Source organism: Platichthys flesus, chromosome 7, assembly GCF_949316205.1.
Source record: "Platichthys flesus chromosome 7, fPlaFle2.1, whole genome shotgun sequence".
Taxonomy (NCBI): Eukaryota; Metazoa; Chordata; class Actinopteri; order Pleuronectiformes; family Pleuronectidae; genus Platichthys; species Platichthys flesus.
The window spans coordinates 15467754-15488418 of record NC_084951.1 but is presented as its reverse complement, the minus strand read 5'-3'; the positions used below and the strand labels follow the sequence as shown (position 1 = coordinate 15488418).

General features: G+C 45.3%; 1 protein-coding gene across 3 annotated transcripts in view; it reads right to left on the bottom strand.

The window, feature by feature from the left end:
- The window catches only part of l1cama (L1 cell adhesion molecule, paralog a), a 43133-nt gene extending 24790 nt beyond the window's left edge, over positions 1 to 18343 (bottom strand). For all 3 annotated transcript variants that reach the window (XM_062392714.1, XM_062392716.1, XM_062392715.1), the window contains exon 1: positions 18205 to 18343. The gene's annotated coding sequence lies outside the window, so the exon portion shown is untranslated. The remainder of the gene's footprint in view (positions 1 to 18204) is intronic.
- Positions 18344 to 20665: the final 2322 nt, after the last annotated feature.

Sequence of the window (20665 nt, the reverse complement as noted above, 5' to 3'; positions counted from 1 at the left end):
AGTGATTTGGACATAAACAAAGAGAGCACTCACTCAGACAAATGGACTGATGGAGCTTTAGTAATAGAGGAGGAGGGCAGTGAACGATTATAAGGGTCACTGGTTTGGAAAAATGAAGAGGGGGGTCCTGAAGAACAAGGTGGTACTGGTGGGGGGTCCTGAAGAACAAGGTGGGGGTGGTGGGGGGTAGATGATCAGGCCCCCTACTGAGTGAATTATTCATAGAAATACCCTTCCTGTCGGCACAATTTGCCCTAAATTCACCCAGATTCATAATTCATTTGCCCCCCACCCCCCGCTCACCATACATTTGTCTTGGCCTCAGACCGATGCTGTCCATCCATATACCTGATGTCTTTGGTGTGGCGGTCTGATTCTCCCCCTTACACCCTCCCCTCGTCCTCTCTCTGGCAGGGTCATACTTAATGCATGAGCCTGTTGCAGTGAGACAAGACTCAGACCCACTTTGTCACCGCGGCAGAAAAATACCACAAATCATTTGAAATAACACAAGCTACCTGTTTCCTCCCTGCTCCACGATTCATTTCGTAACACAGGCGTTTCTTTCATCATCCACTGCAGTGAAGATTGCATTTCTTACGAGTGTTTAAAAGCTCAATCTTGTAAAAGGAACCGTCCAAGAACAACGGGCGCCCATTTTCTCGTCACCTTTTTATCAGTCTTCTCCATCTCCTCTCTCAAGCCCCCTTGGTAGCTGACACTAAAAGCTTTCTGCAGCGATCACTTTTCACTGAACGTTTCATTGTCTCTTTTCCCTCTCCTGGCTTTCTCTTCTTCTCCATATTCAACGTCTTTTCCCCAATTTAATAAACTGCTGTGGTAGCACTCTAGCTTGGTCAATAGGCATTGCGGCCAATTAATTCAATAATCAGAACTTTAATGGAAAAGGGGCTTTACAGCGCAGCGAAAAACCAATATCTCCCTAATGCCGGTACTCTTTCTTTTAAAGGCCAAAAGGAACATGTGTTTCAAGACTGATGATCCATGGTCAACGCCAAGTGGAAATTTACCAGTGGAAAAAAAGCCGCAGAGCCACAGCGTATCTGGAATCAGTGTACCCGGACAGCACATTCATCAATACCAGATTAGCATAAGCTCGGCCGTTAGATACTTTGGCATCTCCCACTGGTGTCATATGCGGAGAGAGAAAGAATGCACGCCATTTTTCTATCGGCCTCCAACGCCCTCACCTCTTCGGAGGACTCCGCCTCACCCAACCCCCTCATATTTTTACACGGGTTAAAGGTTGTCATTTGAGTGACACAAAACCGGAGGAAATAAAGGTTGTCAGAGGAGCCAAGAGGGCAACCGCCTTCTCTCTCTCTCTCTCTCTCTCTCGACATCCTGGTTGCCGTGACAACAGGGTCTCCACGCAGCCCCCCCCCCCCCCTTGTAGATATAAATTCAGTTATTCACACACATGGACACTAACAGGTTTGCAGTATCACTTACATATGCACGCGCACGCACACATTCAGACACACTCACCACACACGCTTACACATTTGCCATTGCACATTGACAAGACATAACAAAAACACACGCATAGTCACACACATTAATATATAAGTGCATATATACTGGATATCTTTGTAGCGACGTGTGGGCACACACGATTCAAGAAACACCCAGACTTGGCAAGAAGTGTTTAAGTTTTAATCATAGATTTATGAGGTTAAATCCGGATTTATCCAACTGAAAGTTAAAATACAAAAAAAAGTACAAGATTTCCAGAGTCTTCCTCAAATCCCCACTCCCTCTCCTTTGTAGACCAATAAACACACTGTCAACCCTCCCACTGTCAAGATTGCAAAAGAAGCCACCTATGGCGTGATTTATTTATTGAGGTTTTTCCCCTTAAGACACAATGGGAATGGTAGAATAAAAGAAGGGGTGAATAATTCAAGGCAAAGGGAGTGGACTCATTAAGACATCCGTGAGGGTGGAAAAAAGAAGAGGAGAGGTGAGTCGAGGGAAGTCGGGACGGAGGAAGGAAAGACCGACAAAGAGAAAGAAGGGCAAGACCGGCGAGAGATCAAAGGGGAGGGTTGACAACAAAAAAGTATGAAAATTTAATAGAATGTGAAAACAAAGAGAGAAAGAGATGATAAGGAAAGAACAAAGAGAGGGGGAAAAAAAGATGGTTTGAAAAAAAAGTAAGTGTAAATGATTGAGGAGATGAGAGAGAGGCCTCACCGACCAGTAAGAGCTCTGTAACGATCAAAAACAGTTGTGTAACACTAATGTAATAGTGTATCAGGTTCCCTGTGTGTGAGTGTGTTTGTGTCCGTGAGTCCATATGTGTATCAGTGGAGATCAGGCTGTGTGTCAGCAGGTCAGCTAATCTCTCTTGTCAGCTAATGGAGCCAGACCTTGCAGATGGAGCGCTGCCTCTTTACTCCTCCATGCTTCCAGCATGTTAGCCGCTGCTCACTTTGATACACAGCCGATAAGGCAATTGGCTTATGGCTCGGCTGTCAGTCAGTTCTCAACAGGAGATGTATGGCATCGATAAGCAAAGAGACACAAATGGAAAGGAGTGGTAAGTTTGTGTGTTGGAAAAGTTAAAGTCATGACAGTAGATTTTGTTATTAGAAGGTTTAATGGGTCCAAATTATGGGCCGTTCTGTAATATTGATTTTTTCATATTTCCTTTCAAGAATACTCTCAATGCAATAATTAAGGGGGAAAAAACAGACCGCCAAGATGGAAACATAAATACACCCAACAAGGAAACAAATCAGATCTTTTTAGTCAACTAAATGAGAAACAAATGTGGGCTCTATGTACACACTAAACACATGCACACATAAACATGAACATAAACCCCCCCTTCACTGCTGCACTCATGCTCGTGGGTATCATTTGCTTCATTAGCAGCAGCATCAGTCACATTCTCTGCCCGCAGCACAAAGCGCGCTAATTACAGACACACCCTAAGTGTGAGCAGAAGATGCGTCGCACACAAACACGTCCTCCCCAGCACATTGTTATGCACTCTGCGTGCAGAAGGAACATGCGATGATGATGAACGCAGCCTGTACAGTTGGTTCTCTTGGCGGCTGAATGCTTTACTTTCTGTACAGTAGATGGTTAATGGTGTTGGCTTGTGTAACGAGGAGCAATCATGACATTATGAAATTATGTGGAAGAGCTATTAGGAGTGACCTTCTCCCTTTCCCCTCCCTGCTTCCATTTAAGCCTCCGACTCAGTCCTACGGTCCCTTCTCCCTCTCTCTTTATCTCTCTCCCTCAGCCTCTCCCCTTTTCTCCTGGATGCTCACAGCCTGGCTTGTGGTTCCTCTTATTTTGATGTACATTTTGACCTTGAGTGCCACTTGTCTTTTCTTCTCTACCTTTGTGAAGACTGAGGATGCTTGGAAAAAAAATGAAGCTCAACAATGTTCCCACAGTAGAATGCATCTATTCATCTTTCAAATTAGAGTAGGATGAGATGGGTGAAGAGGAGATTTGATGTGTATGTGTGTTTGCTAGTAATGCCTTCAGGGATCAAACCGGAGCCAGACAGGCCAGCAAAAAAAGCTGACATCAGTATCTGTCAGAGTTAGCCCTGAAACCAGATGCAGAGGCTTAACACATAAGGAGACGACAAACCAGCTCCAACAACACAAACAGTATGTAACAGCAACAGCGGCAAATCAGCCAGTGAAGCAGATGCTGGCACATCCATACAGTAGCACATGTGTAAGAGCATGAATCGTAATCACTTTACAGTTATTTTCCCAGACAGGTCACATTGGGATTCAGGTAAACCATGCATAAATACAGTGTAAAGCAGCGGAACAGACAGCTATGACCCCTAAGGTTATCTGATGAGCCTCTGTTGTGAATGGGAGCATATGTGTGCACGTGTGTGCATGCCTGTGAAGCATCAAGTGATGAAGAGCACGGGTTGGGGGAAGGGGACTATGCATTGGCTGCTGCAGGTAGTGATGTCTGAGGAGGGATTACGCATTCAGTCAATCGGCAAACAGACAGAGAGGAGGAGGAGGAGGACGATGAGGGAGTGGTCCCTCGGGTCGGGTGATAAGTGGCCCATACAGCGATGGAGGACATGGCAACCGGGACTGTCACATGCAAGGACGTGCGGTCGCGTCCGCAGGGAAAATCATCACGCCACGCCCTGAGTAGGAGGGCGGGGGGGAGGTGTATATATGTGACCTACGACTTCCATCACAACAGGTTCGACATCTTGAAAAGTAGAAATAGTGAAAATTGTATGCGGGCAACTTGTCCATGTTGTACCCCGCCTCTGACCCAATTAAGCATCTCTCCCTGCGACCCTCAATGCATAATCTGTGCAGATAATGGATGGAAATTATGATGTCTCTGTTTTCCAGGTTTTTAAGTACTTTTAATAAGTGGGCTATTTCCAAAAAGTCATTTCTGCCCCCTGTGCTTCCCTTCAGAAGGCTTATTCCTAAGATTTGGACTTTGCCTGCACAGAAATTTGTCAAGGTCTCCCTAGGTTGGACGTAATCCTGTGTTTTCCACCACTTCAGGGAAATGAGCTATTGGCAGGACAAGGTCACTCATAGTGCTTTGCTAACGCATTTGCATGGAAGGGCCCCGGCGGTTCAATGACTGTGGGGAAGTGGCTGGACTTTTTTTTTCTAGCCTGATACTGGGCTTGTGGAGAGTCATAAGAAGTCACACTTGAAATTACAGAGAGTATATCTAGGCTACAGAGATCAAATAGGGTTACGACTGTGTACATCAGTTCACACACACATTAACACACTCACTCACGGTTGCATTACTAATAACAATGCAAAAGAGAGATACATTAACAATTGCAATTTGCAACCAAAACAACCTGAGCATATACCAACCACTTAACTGACTGCGAATCAGATCCCAGGAAAGACAACAACAGCGTCTTAGCAATCCCATTACCTTTGTTAAAAGATGCAAAAGCAGCACTTCCTCTTAAGTGCTCCTCATCTAATCAAATACAAGGTCTGGTGGGGACGAGGCAGGAGATGTAAGGCTAGTAAATGTCTATGGAGTGGAGTGTGTATGGACGAGAAGGAGCAAGAGAAGGTGTGAGGAGAAAATAACAGATATTGAAGCTCTTTGGAAAGAGTTCAGTCTCATATCCAGACTGAAATAAAAAAAACATCCCAGAGCCACATAAAGTGCAGAAGAATTTCTCTCTCACTTTGTTGGAACACAACAACAGTTCATGTACTGTAACTGCTAACAGTCGGAGTGAGCAGTGCTATTGATTTGTCTTTTGTCCAGTATGGAAATCATTTTCCCTTCATGCTGGGTTTGCACTTTGCTTTATTTTATTCTTTGCTTCACGCTTGACTTCAAGTCAATTTGTTGACTTACTGTACAACATCAGTAATGTTCACATAGTTCTAAAGTCAAGGTGAAAATCTGTATTGTCGTTTTAGTAAATTGCTGTGCTCCGAACCAAAGGCCAACTCTGCACGGGCTCTGTGCAGTGAAGAGGATACACAAGAAGTGGTGAATGGTTCTTTATTAAAAAAAAAATCAATGTACAAATTCAGATTATTATTAGTGTGTTCAGTGACTCAGAAGCCTACGCCCCACTGGAGATGCATGCTTCTCTCTTCATTAGCTTGGGTCCCATCTCTCTGTAGCATCACCACACACAGCAAGACAGCAAAGCTCACATATGAGAATGAAAGAACACACACACACAGCAGACTGAAGGTTGGTTTGGGTAATTGTTTGGCGAGACAAGTCAGTTTAAGGACATTTGCCTGCCATTCAAATGGGGCCGAGTGAGGATAAAAGACAGCAGAGGGACATGGGAAACGCAGTTTGCATGAAAATTTGTCCGATGGACTTTATACATGGGCGCAGCTTAATTGTGCACGCCACCTGTGTGTGTGTGTACTCACTTTTGTGACCATTCAAGGACATTTTCCCGCATTAGCACTGACGTTATCAGGACCAGTGAACCTCACGGGGACCAGAGCCTGGTCTTAATGAGGCAAACCTTAATTTCTGAGGTCCTGGTTATGGTTAGGTGATAGATGTGAATTGTGTTTAGGTTAAGGCGAGGGTAAGACATGAATTAGTTAGAGATGAGGTTTTGGTTAGGCTGTCAACAATGGAGTCAAACAATGAAGTCAATGCAGAATCCTAAAAGGATAGCTGCGCTGACCTGTATATGTGTGTGTGTGTGTGTGTGTGTCATGAGAAAGTGTGAGAATGTGTTCACTTAGGATCTGACAGGTCACTGTTGTTAGGCCTGTCTCAATTTGTTGTAGTATGTGACGATGTGTAGTATATGTGCAGTATAGACTGCTTGTGTCTGTGTGTATTTGTGTGTCTGTGTGTGTGCGCGTGCGTGTCTCTAGGGTTAGGTGTCAATACCCCTGGCTCACTTTTCTTTTCTCAACCCGCTATCACCATGACAACCTCCTGACACCAGCTCACCCGCACACAGCAGATATTTCCCTCCCATCCCCCTCCCACATGTTCATCTCCACCACCCCATCCCCCACCCCCCCCCACCCACCCCCCCTCCATCATCTATCTGTACTTTATACTCTCAACCTTCATCTCAACTCCCGTGTCTCCAACTCTTGTTCTCCCGCCCCATCTCTGCCTCTCTCCGGTGCCCTGTTATGTCTACATGCTACCCACACATAAAAGAGCTCCGTCTCCTCCACCGCCGTCTCCGCCAAAAGTCTTTTATTTGCACTCCTCTCTCCCTCTCTCTCTCTCTCGCTTTCACTTCTTTTCTCTATCCTCCGCTCCCTGCTGATTGTCTCTCACTCCTCATATCTGAAACTGAGGAACTCTCTCCTTCTCTCTCCCTGAACTCCGTTACCTCACCCCTCCCTCCCTATAGAATGCAGCTTGTCTTTTCCATCTCTGCCCTGCACCTCATCTTCATAACAGCCATGCAGCCAAGATCCTACACAATGCAATTACAGGTAGCGTTCTATCAACCTCTGCCATCAACTTTCATCAAGCCTGAGAGGGACTGTCCAGTCTAGGGGGAAATTTGCAGGCTGGCACAGCATCGATGCAACCCCCCCCCCAAACCCTAAGTGGCCGACTAACTCCCATCGCATCTGTTATCGTTATCATCAGCAAACCATTTCTGCTTTGTAACTAAATCCAATCATTACCAATGGACTCCGCGGTGGAGATCTATTTGAGGCGGAGCGGCTTGCGCTGTCCAAGAGAGGTTGGGCCGGGCTCCATCAAAGGCTGCAGTGTTATCTGAGGCGCACAGCCACGTCTCTGCTGCAGACCCTCGTCGTCTCCGCAAATCCCCCTCCCCACGTCTCTACGCAGCTCCAGCCCGTCCGCACACCACTGTGTAGTGGTGCAACGAGATCAAGGACGTGACATTTTCTGGAACGCACAGCAATTTTCACAAGGCGCAATATGAAAGAGAGTAAACGGACAACTTGGTCCATCCCGTCTGTGTTTGCATATGTCCGGTGTGTTTGTGGATGTGTGTGGGTGTGTGTGTTTGTGTGTGTGTGTGTGTGTGTGTGTGTGTGTGTGTTTGTGTGTGTGTGTGTGTGTGTGTGTGTGTGTGTGTGTGTGTTGGTGTGTGCGTCATCTCCTGTCAGACATTCAAAGGCTGTGGATATCCGGTATATCTGTCTTTATTTTATTCCAGGGGGAAGACAGAGTGAATAAGCAAAAAAAATCTGGATGCTGTTCCATTTCTTTTTTATTATTGTTTTGCAAAGCTCCACTTCCCCCCTCTTCTCCTCCCCCATCATCTGTACTTCTCCCCCCCCCCCCCCCCCACCATCCTCTTCCTGGGGTATTGCCCTGTACTCTGGAGCCCGCCGTGCTCTCTCATCTCGCTTTCAGTCTCGTTTTGCTTCAGTTATGAGTAGAGACAGATTTTCCAGTGAGAGAGAGAGAGAGAGAGATAGGGAGGGAAAGACAGATAGAGGAAGAGAAAGGCCACCGAGATGCAGAGGAAGCTGCGGTGACCTTTCCCTGCGGCTACACAACCAGCTGATGAGCTTCTCATAGAGAGTCGGGCCAACCGGGTCTGACAATGTATCCGGTACAAACCCACTGAACAAAGACGCCTGTGGCCAGCTGCTTATCCCGTATTTAAATATATGAGCAACACACACCTGTGCACACCTTCTCGTGGCAGTTTTCTAGTTCACCAAATCCCCTGCTACAGTCGCAGATATCTAAACCATCTGCATCCCATGAAAGCACAACTGAAAATCCTGCTGATCGCGCTGGTTCTTGTATATAGGACACCCGTACAGTGTGTCGCTAACTCCCACCAGGTAGTACTAGCCAAACAAACACAGTTTTTTGCAGCGCCTCGTTTTCCAAAAACCTGAGACACCTTTTGTCCTTCATCCAAACTGAAAAGTACAACTCAGCTTTTCTGGCACACACAAAACAGTGTGTATGACAGCTGCACAGCCAGGAAAAATCTCTGTCACTGACATTCCCCCGTTGGTATGTCTGTCCCCCTCTGAACTGCAGGCTGGACAAGTGAGCGCTCACTGCACGGTCATAAATAAAACACAGCCTGTCTGGACCACTGGATAGAGGAGGGAAGGAAGGAGGAATGGAAAGACAGAGGGAGGAGAGGAAAAACAAGAATTACGAGGGTGTAAAAAGGTGGATGATTTACGGGACCCACTGAGAATGAAGCCATCCCCTCGCTGACTGCGTACTGAAGGCACATCTCCTGTTTGTGTTTGGGGTTGTGTTCCTCCTGTATAATTAGTGAGTTACTCTGTACACAGCCTGAGAGGATGCAGGTGAGCTGAATATGTGTGTGTGTATGTGGGGGGGGGGGGGGGGGCTGTGTGTGTGTGGCAGGTGTGCATCTGCCTCCGCACACACTTGACATTTTAAACCCTACAGGATCTCTGTCCTTTACCCTCCTATCTCTCTCTGACCCCTGTATCCCTTTTGTCTTTCCACATTGTCTCTCCATCTTAATCTCCACACTCTCACACTTACTGCCCGGTCGCCCTGAGCAGGATCACGCTTTAATGTCACAATCAACTTCATTAAACCGTTAGTGCTTTGTGTCTCTCCTTCCTCCCCGGCCACACCCAGTTATTCAGGCCTGGAGGAAGAAGACATTTCTCTCTTCTTCTTCCTCTTTCCGCTCAATGAGACACCTGCACCCCCCCCCCCAAAAAAAAATCCACCTGTGTTTTCTCTCGAGGTTTCGCACTTTTATCTGTTCCTCATTTTAACAAGGCGCCTCACCCGGCATCATCTCTTCGCTGCCGGTCCTCTCTCCTCAGCACGGATCTCAACAAATGATCTACACAAAAATCTCTACCCGAAAGTCTGCCCCGCGAGTTGGTCCACAAAACACATTCGCTTAATTCTTCCCGCTGTGCAGCAGAGCGCGACGGCTGATGTAAACAGACAGTTTTATAAGCTAAATATAGAGTCTCATTATTGCAGATTGGGCCCTGTGCGAGGTTCTCTGTAGCGCCATGCCCAATTACCCCTGATCAATTCAGAGGGCAAACTCGGCAAAGAACTCACCCAACACCAACCTGATTTTAAAACACACACACAAGTCCACCCTCCCGAGAGGCTAACAAGAACAGATCCACAGACTACATCCTCTTCAGGTGCCTGGTGTGTGGAGCGTGGAGCGTGGAGCGTGGCCTAATTTACTCAGGCTACGTGCAGATAAGGATGGATGATGAGGGAGATGTAGGTCATAAGTGGTAAAGAGAACAACAGAATAGGTTATATAAGCCCATGTGTCGCTGTGTGAAGTCTCTGTGACATGCAAATTATTTGCAACTTGGCATAACAGATATAATGAGTCATGAGACATCCCAAAATATTCTAAGAAAAAGGCTCACGCGGTTGCTAAACTGAGAGATGTTTATTTCTTCAGATCAGAAAGGATGGGAAAGTGGAAAACATGACAAAATAAGTAAAGTACCCTCATTTCAATGCAAATTAATGATTGTGGTAATGTTAAAGTCCTCCAATTGTGAGAGTAAAGGTTTTAAAACTTTAAAAATAACCCTGTTTGCCGTTCATATGATATTGAAATGTGAAAAAAACATATGTTAGTATTTCTGTGTATTTCCACCCTAGCACCACAGTAAATTAATGCCAACCTAGAAAAAAAATGATTTCAGGACACAGTCCGATGTGAAGCAAATACTGCGGATCAAAGTTCATCAAAGTTCATCCAAGTCGAACTGCACATGAATCCACGCTGCTATTTGCCTCACCACAGGGAGAAAATGATTTATCCGCCGCCACGCTTACCCTGATTGGAATTGATTGGGAGGTGAAGAGTCTGCACGGGATATACGTTTGCGTATGTATGACCAGGCTCCGAGACAGCCACTGTTTGTGAGGTCACGAGCCTAAGAAACCAATATCTGTCAACGTGTGGGTGGGGCCCAGTAGCTGGAAGAGGCCCGTCAACCAATGGTGAGCTGTGAGGGATGGAAGACGGGGAGGGGGGGGGGCTAGGGCGGGGCTATGTTAGCATATCCCTGTATCTCAGTTACAAGATGAGGAAAGAAGGTTTACATTCACATTCAAGCCATTTTAAAGCCATGAGGGGAAATTATTCCTCATAACAAATGTAATTTATCACAAGCTGATAGATTTGAAAAGTTGTTCACCATCAATCTCTACTGTCACTGCAGAAAAAAAACACGGGCAGAGAGAAACATATTTATTCTTCTATATATATATAAAGTTATATTACTCATTAGACACATGGCATCAAATGTCCTCATATGTATTATGTGAGATGAGGATGCACCTTCAGCAGGGGAAAGAGGCAAGCCGAAACAAAACAAACAACTCAAAGAGAAAACCCCTTAAAAAATCTCATTCATCTCCACTGCTGTCTGACATTTCTTTACTCCTTGACATTTTCTCTTTCTTTCTCTGTTCCTGAATCTCTCTCCTGCTGCTCACAATCAATTGTCCAACTGTGTAGCTTCTTTTTTCTTTTCTTTTTTTCACAATCCTCTTTGTCTCCGTGCCTCTTGTCTGACATTACCCTGTTTTAACCTCGCACGCCCCTTGTCTGCTCTCCTCCAGCCAGCGCCTGCACGCGTGCGGTGGGTGTAGTGTGTAATAGGATGGCACAGTAGGTGAGATTAAATTAGGCCAGTGTATGGGGATTACAACCCACTCAAAAACTGATCCCCTCCTACTCTCTGAAATCCAACCCTAATGAATATATCATGGCTGACACAGCAGATAAAGCGACTGCAAGCGCCGACAATCACGGCATCACGGAGACAGCGCACACCGACAGCCCGGCTTCGTGCATCACCTGCGAGTGCTTGAGGACACTGTGTCTTTTCAAGTGTGTCTGGATGCTCGTGTTTCATGCCCCATCTCTTTCAGTTATGGTTAATTCAAATGAAGTGTAAGTTTAGCGAGGGGGAAGCGCCAAGTGGAAGGGAAAAAAAAATCAATACACTTAAATGTAAACACTCCAAATGAATGGGTTCAAAACAGCATCAAACCACATTGTATTTCTCATGTGATAAAATGATGTGCGCCGCTCAGTCAATGTCAAACAGCGCACTTACTCTGAAGCCTCAAAAAACACACACACACACACACACACAGTGAGGGCGCTCATTGGCCTAATGCATTTCCTGGCTCCTTACCTTAGAATTAATGACATTACATCACATTTCATTTAGCTGATGCTTTTATTCGAGGCGACTTCCAATAAGTGCGTTCAACCATGAAGGTACAAACCCAAAACAAAAAGAATCATGTAAGTACATTAGCTTCAAAAAGCCAAACTACAAAGTGCAATTTGACTTAGACAATCCTCTTAGCCAAGGTTAAGGAGACGTGTCTTTAGCCAGCGGGGGAAGATGTGTAAACTTTCTGCTGTCCGGATGCCAATGAGGAGACAGTTCCAATCATTTGGGAGCCAGGGCAGCAAACAGTCGGGATTTTGTTGAGTGGCCAGGTGTCCCTCGCAAGCCGATTGGCTGATGCAATAATGATCACATCTTAACTAAAGCTAAAACAAACCCCAATCCTCCACCTAACTTTAACCTAAACCTAATTATACATTTAACCCTAGAAGCCTGTCTTAACCCTTACACAGTCAATTGAAAGTGGGTCAGAAAGTGTGGACTGTCCAAAATGTCAACACTCCGTAGGTTTGAGGCTCAAAAAGGTCCTCACAAAGAGCGCTGTATAAGTACAAACACACACACACACACACACACACACACACAGTGTATGCCTGTTTTCCTTGCTAAGTGTGTCTCAGCTGCAAGATACCAATGAATTTTCAAAACTGTCATGCAACATCATTTGATCAGTAAAATCTTGGGTCTGCTTCATTAGAGGCGTCAACAGACTGGATATGCTCTGGCCTCCGGCTCAGCATCATAATCTAACCCAGGCTTTCCGATGCAGAAAAAACAGTTTTTCTCAGAGGAGAACACCTTTCTCTGAGAAAAACAGAAACATGTTTCTCTTTGCTCCCTCAGAAAGAGAAACACGTCAAGTGCTCGACTGTGATGACACCTCAGTGCCTGAACGCAAATGTCTTCTAAGAGAACTTTCTCAGCTTGGGAGAGACGGTGACTTGCAGTCGCCACACAAAGCATCCAGCCATGCCTGTCGATTACAACCTGTATGACTGGTTGCCAATAACTGCTGTGCTATTAACTGTCTAAATAAACAGTATTGCTAAGTTAAAGAGAAGCAGATAAAGCGGTGGCAACAGAAAAAAAAATCTGGGCCAGGATGAAAGTCGTACAAAATACATGGAGTGTAGAGAGTAGAGGAGGAAACTGACAAGACAAAAACACGGAGCACAGATCAAGAATAAATTCCAACCGTATTGGAAAGGCCTGTCAAAAGCTCAGCAGAGCAGTGTGATGTAACTTAAAGCAAAGCAACAGTGCTGAAGTAGCCGACCATGCCCCAAAGATTCATTAAAAATGCAGCCAGCCTCACAGCAACAAATCAATAAATTAGTAACCCAACGCTGTCATGTCCCCTTAATAACCAGCCAGTGCAATGTAATCAAAACCAGAGTGCCACAGTGACACAGTCATTCCCCGAAGTGGCAAAATATGGTCAATGGAGTCTGAGATGTTGTCAATATTGCCCAATCGACTTATTGGGTAATATCAGATGGTGCTACATTTGCTATAATGGAAATTGCCATGATCACAAACACACACACACACAAACTAACAAGGTGAAGACAATACCACCTCTGCTGACCAATGATTGAACACATGACAACTCCCAAAACATGAAGCCAAAACATTTTGTTTGCCCTCTGATGGCAGGCGTGCTTGACCAATCGCAAGTCAATCTCAGCAAAGATATTTCATGCCATTTTAAAGGCATCTAAGAACTAATTAAAACAAAACTCCAGCTCTAGAATATAGAAAAATAGTCTTTTTGCAAAATGACTACCATCAATAACAGCAATTACAAAGTATTCGTTTCTTTGATTTAAGAAATATGTCTAATTCTATTTCTGATCAAATATTTAAGGACTCTCTGACATTTCAAAACATTAAGAGGATTTTGAAAAGATAAGAATTAAGCTCCTCTATTTTGAGGTAAAATAACCAAGGGCTTTTTGTGACAGTCAAAATAAAGTATTAAAAATGTACTTTGAAGCAGAGAAGGAAACACATATCTTAACTTCTAAGCTATTTATACCCAGAAGCCATTCAACTCACAGACTAAGATATTGTACCTCAACAACGCTGCCACGAGACATTTGACATCGTCCTTTACAAAAGACAATAACCCAACATTGATTAAAGTAGGTTATAATCCATTCATTCATGGGGGCATCTCGCACTGGTTCCGCTGATGGCGAGTCATGCACGCACAGGCTACCAATACACAGAGAAGCATCTCTGAGAATCAACAGAACACTTCATAGAGACGAAACATGCAGTCGGGAAACACAGTGGACAGAGGGTCAATTTAGTCCAATTATATCCACTGATGGGGACAATAAAGCGTCTTTTCATAAAGCTGACCGGGTTCCAGGAGGAGTGACGCAGAGGGGATTTCTGTGTGTTGCCGAGACAAAGAAATAATTTTGTCAGACTGAAAAAAGACGAGGACAGCGTCAAGGAGGAAAAGAGAAGGACGGACAAGGGGTTTCATATCTCCTCTCATTCATATTCAACCCTGTGTGTCCTAGCTTTATTGCTTTGCTGCTTTCCTGTCTGGCTCAAACAGAGCACACTTGAGACATTTTACTCACAGAATTGGAGGGTTTTTTGCAACATAATTATAAAACAAGATTATCAAGAAATTGATTATATAGGCCTTTAATGTCCTTATATTTTTCCTTGGATATTTGGGGCCTCCAGTATGGTTATTTGTTTGGCAGTAATTAATTTCTCTCCTGGTAGGACACAATATCCGCCCTAGGGTTCCACGTGTGCAATTTTAACCAGCAATAACACGTTTGTTTCTCTGGGGGATTCGACAATTCCCCCTCTCTCATACCATCACTTCTGAGAGCTGTAATAAGGTAACTCACTCTCCCAAATTAAATTCATTTCCATACATGGCGGCTTTATATCTGGCCCAGTCTCCATCGCAGGTTCAATTGTATAATCGAGTTGGATTTACGAGTCTTTGTCTGAGAGCCTCTTTCTGGGAAAAGCTAATAGGAGCGTCAGTCATTATTTTGATTAAGATGTGTGTCCACCACTGCTTGAATACTGATAGGACAAGGGAAACCAGAGAGGTGCACGGCGAGAAAAGAAATAGAGAGACAGAGGCAGTAAAGGAAAATGGATTAACGGAAGTTTGTTCTTGCAGGAAGCTGTCTAAGGAGAGCGAACAGGACTCTTATGTGATGACTGGAACAAGGTGGTGCAGAGCCATTACCATGACGATGCTCTCCCACTTTATCTTCCATAGCAGCATTCATCTTCCCACCATCACCATACACCAAGCTGCTTTTTAAATCAGTCCTTTTCCATCTTAAGATTTTCCTCCCTGCTTATCTCATTTCACCTTTTTTTTTTTTTTTTTACAAATGTTCATCCTTCCCTCTCGCAGGCCTCCTTCCCCTTCTCCTCATTTCTCTATAATGATTTGCCCATGGCGGGCCTGTCAATCCATCTGACCCTTAGCTCCCTAAATCACCACAATGTATTCTCCACCAAACCCTGACAGCATGTCTACACGATCCCCCCCACTTGACACCCAGTGGGCTGTCTCCCATCTGCACAATCTAAATCAAACAGCCTCCGAGCTGCAACCAGGGAGGGGTCGAGGGGCGGAGGAGGCGGCGGCCGACTCGGCATCTTGACATCATCCTAAAGGTGCACAAGCAACCGCGCGCACAAGGGCAGGGCTTCGAAAAAGACACACACACGCTTGAAGACAACGGGAGGGAGTTCGCTAATGAGCTTTTTGAATCAGCGCTCGTGTGTTTGTCACTTTACAAAGGCAATTCTCAAAGGAGGACAAAAAAGAAAGCAGAGGTGAAACAGTCGCTCTTGACACTTTGAGGTAGTTCTCTCACTTAACCCTTATTTTACCCTGTTTCTGCGTTTAGTAGCTGAATCCCCAGGAAGTGCAGTGTGTGGTCTTTGATCAGCAGCAGATGCTTAAGCAATCAGGACGATGAGGCAACATTGGAGGATCTGTCATTTAGCGCACTGCAACAACATCTCTGTGGTGTGTGTTTGTTTGTGTGTGTTGCAGAGGTTGTGCCCGTGTGAGTGAGTGTGTGTGTGTGTGTGAGCATTTATCTGTATATTCGGTGAGCGGGTTGGCAAAGGTGGCCCGAGGCTATAACAGGTGGCTGAGGAGCGAGGGGCCAGTGCAGCGCTGCTCTTCCCTGGAGTTGCTCCTAACTGGCAGATTGAGAGCAGATCACTACTCTCCTCCTACACAACACCAGCTCTCTACTTCCACTGCAGGCCTCCAGCCAGTTGGAAACAGGCCAGTCTCCGACGCTATCATTCCATAAAACACAATACAGCAAAAGCATAAATATATGGTCATGCACTGCACCGCTTTTGTCTCACAAATGTCTCTTATTGCAATCAGACGTATTGTTTGTGAATAGATTGTGTGAAAATCCTCCTTTAAATCTTCCTTTGCCACAGCCCATCCTCCCTTGCGACCTTGCCCCTTCATATATCCTCACCGATCCCTCCTTTTCCTTCTCTGCTCCCTTCAGAGCCCATCGCAGAGATCATGCATTAAAGGATGCAGAGTGCTTTGCTTTTCAAAAGGGAAGTCCAGCGTCTTCTCTTTCAGCTTTATCTTTTATATGTTGCTTACCCCACCCCACCCCACCCTGCCTGTTCTCTCTTTTCATCGGAGATCTGTCTCTCTGTCCCTCTCTCTCGCTTCACATAAATCCCTGTTTCCATCCATCTCTTTGATGGAACAGCTCAATTAACCGGCCGGCGTCAGAGGGGAGATTACATTCTGCAGCATACTGTAGCAAGGGTAATCATAGACTCCAAGTCTCGCCAAGCTACTCTGACAACAACATCGCCTCGACATCAGCAGCTCACGGCTCGGCCTGATCCGGCGGCCACGGCCATTCAAACCCCACTGCATTAAACAGCATGATAATGTGACCAGCAGTGGGTCTCTGGAGCATTGCTGCCATGGAGAAGATACACACACGCACACACACGTACACACCATCTTCAGCAGCAGCTGTATCCTGATATATTGTGTGTACGTGTGCAGTTCAGTGTGTTTATGGATGTAGTACAGATGGTAACAAGTCATTGTCAGGCACAGCGCCTTCGCACCCCTCCAGTCCCCTGACTATGTTCATCCGAGGGAAGCTGCAGGCTACCGAGCCATGGAGGGAGGGAGAGTAAGAGAGCAAGTTCACTACACCGCTTACACACACTTACACACACTTACACACACTCACACACACACACACACACACACACATATAATACAAGAAGATACACATGTTCATGTCTTAGCGTAAAATATGAGAATATGAACAAAGATGTACTCACTCACAAAGCACCACATAAATGCATGAACAACAAACCTTTAACAGCTGCCGTCGTCAATACACTTTTCTACATCATTAACACAACTGGCGTGTGAAATGTTGTCTATATTCTGCTACTGAACAGAACAGATGTGCAATAAGCCACAAAGACAGTAGCCAGCTGTGTGGCATTCAGCCAGGTGAGTGCCTCCTTTTCATGGGCACACCTCCACAGCCTGCTGTGTGCACGGCCCCACCCTTATTTTCCTCTCCTCTGACATCTCCTTCCGCATCTCTCTCTCTCTCTCCCTCTCTGTCTCCTGTTGATATCTCAATCGCTCTTTCTTTTCCCTCTACCAGTTTCTTTTTTTAAACTCCTTCATTCTCTGTCTTCCCTCTGGGGTGTGTGGTTTAAGGTTACCCACTGCTCTGTCTTTGCGAAGGCAAACCAGACCCGTTGCAGTCTGCGCTGCTGTTCACCATGTAGCTTGTGGAGTTTCCTCCTCCACATCAATGAAAATCATAGCAGCACATTGCAATCATGAGCCGCACTGAACATGACGCTACTCCCCCTAGCTATTAGCTGGGGGAGGGGAATGTGGGAAGAAAACGAATATTCATATTAAAGTAGCAAGGGAGAGGGGGGAGGCAAATCCAAGCTGATAATTGTTGTGAGAAATTTTCCTCATATTACAGAAGTAATTGCATTATATGTTTTGTACACTTGGTAAGATATTGTAGAGATAGCCTTTTCTTTCCTCTTAATATAAGGTGATGCAACAGATTAAAAGCCCATCAAAATATTCTTGAATCATTTGCGCACCTAATTTCAAACAGAAATCTTAACTTCATGCAAATCAGACATTAAAACAAAGAAAATGTGAGGCAGTGTTATATTGTCATTATGGCCAATTAAGTCTTCAGAGAGGCAGTTCAATGAGACTGATGTATATTTCATATTTAGAGAAGCAGACCCTGTTGCATGCATTGCACTGAATATTCATACTGATTTAAAATAAAACACTAGAAAAGAAAAACCCTTTTCTCTAAAAGTGTTCTGCACCAACAGGTTATCCATGACACATGCAAAGATGAAATGAAGCAAAGGTGTGATTCCATTACAATCCATCTCCACCTACAGGAGCCTAATTAGTCCACAGTCCATCTCTCTCCTGTGATGACAAACTGTTCATCCCGTCACAAAAACGTCCTCTTACCTCCACGCTGATGCTCGATCCTCCGGCAAGTCCCGGCGTCCTCTTTTCCTGCCCCTCTTGCTTATCTACTTGTGCCTTTGCGTCTTCCTCTTCTCCTTCTCTGTGAAATTGATTGTGCACCTCTCCTCTCTGCTGATGCTGCAGTGATAGAAAAACACACCCTCCTCCGGCCGCTCTCTCTCTCCACCCCTCCTGACTCTCATTGGCTGCCTGTTAGAGGTGACATCACCCCTCTTCTCTGGCTGCCTGCCTCCCTCCGTCCTCCTCCTGTTCTCTCTCCCTAGCTCTCTCCTCACCTCAATCTCTGTGGATCCTGGCCATTCCTTTATTGGAACTCCCTCCCTCGCCTCCTCTCCTCCTTCCTGTCCTCTACCCCCCCCCCCCCCCCCCCCCCGTCTGTCCTCGTCTGTCCTCCTCTTCCCCCCTGCATGTGTGTACAGTGGGGATGTGTATAGGTCCAGCTGCTCTTATAACTGCACTTACATTCAGCCAGGCAGTGCCAAGAATATTAATGCCCACTTTGCATTAGCATAAAACACTCGGGCACCTTTTCTCCCCTTTGCTTGTCTCTGTGAAATAACGGCTGTGTGAAGTTTTGTGTTAGTTCTCGACGCTCCACTGGCTCAACCCTCATCTCTCTAATTCATCCCGCCGCTAAATCATCACCTCCGCTTTAGTTCATTATAGTCAAAGGCGTGACTGGGGATGAACATTATGTAACAGTGGTTAATAAAAAATGTGTGAGGAATCACTGCCGTCTCTTATCTGAGTCTGGGGGTGGAGGGTGGAGGGTAGAGTGTGTGGGCTGATGGTGGTGGTGGGGGGGGGGGGGTAGCAGAGGCTGCACTGATTTCAGGGTAATAAAGGCCTCAGTAATCCACTGGTTGTCTGCCAGTGTTTGTTGATGTGACATGATTAAGATGAAATTGCGAAACGTCATTGGGTAACGTTTCGCAATTGCTTTCGCACACATGGTGCATGGTGACATAGATGTTTTCATTGTTCATGTGTTGCATTGGGATTGCTGTTTATTTATGTGCCGGACCCGTTTGCCCTCCAGCTCTTCAGAAAAAAACTGAAACACTGGAGCAGAATATTCTCTTATTTGATTTTAAACCCCGGCGCATTAACTTGCACCAGTTTATTGTTTAAACCTCCTCAGTCCCAATTCCCAAAACCTTTTAGATCTGATTCCTCTCTATCGTCGACGCCTAGTAAACCTGTTTTAAGATGACTTTTTCCCTATGCAGTTTATTTTCAATATAAAACAAGCACTCTTGTTTTTGAGTTTCACTGTTATTGCGACTGGGGCAGCTTTATTCTGTGTGTCTTGTGCACTCAGCTTGTGGTAGTATTATTAGCCATGCCAGACAAAAAGGGATTTATGTGTACAGCGTTTACATGATATTTGAATTGTCCCCTGAGGATGAAGTCCACTGACTTCAGCACAGCATTTGTGAATTTGAATGAAATATCTTAACAACTACTGAATTCGTTCCCATAATATTCATCAAAGATATTCACGGTCGCCTCAGGATGAACTGTAATGATTCTTGACCATCGTCAGGTCAAATACGTCCAACACTTTTGTTTCATTCCTCCAACATCAATGACATTCCTACATCTGCTGCACCTTGTGTTTAATGCTAATGAGCAAATGTTAGCATGCTAACAGGCGAATGATCCACCATTAACATTATACCAATACCAAACTCAGTACTGTCAACGAGAATGTGGTAGCAGGCTGGCTTTAGCATTTAGCACAACTGTACCTAAGCACAGCTTTGAACTGAGGTGAACTTTGAACTATTTCATGTCAAAAGGTGAAAAGGGTCTATTGGACTAACTTCAATGTTGAAATTGTGACAAAGATACAGATAAATGGACTTGATACCCACTCTGTTGTTCATTGGTCAGAGTTTCATCCAAAACCTGCACAGATCCCTCAGATGTGAAGACTCTGAGTTACCTGGATCTGTTCCTGAAATAAGAGAAGGGACAAAGATAAGGCCACATTCACACTCATTCCACACTTGTTCCTAAAAATAAAAGGTCTCAGAGCAGCTCAGGTAATTGGGTTAGCACCATGTCCAGTTAAAAAAACGCCCCATTCCCACTGAGCTGCTCCTCATTTTCTTTGTGCTTCTGGTACCCGATGATGCCAGCGCGCCCATCTGCAGCTGGTGTCTGCAGGATCTGCCAGGGCGTGGAGACACAAAGCCGCTACGGCAGTGGGCGGCATGGGAATGATGGATGAGGCCAGATCAGATAGGTGAGAAACCTCCGCCATTAGCCCCAGGAGAGGCGGGATGTCTGGAGAAGAGGCCGAGAGTTCAGGGTCAAAACTGTGACTGGACGGAAGCCAGGAGTGGAGACAAAGAGGGAGGGAAGAAGACTGAGAGAGTCATCAATTCAGCTTTTGTGACAAAAAGTTGATTATGAAATGTCTTGTCCTTAGAAA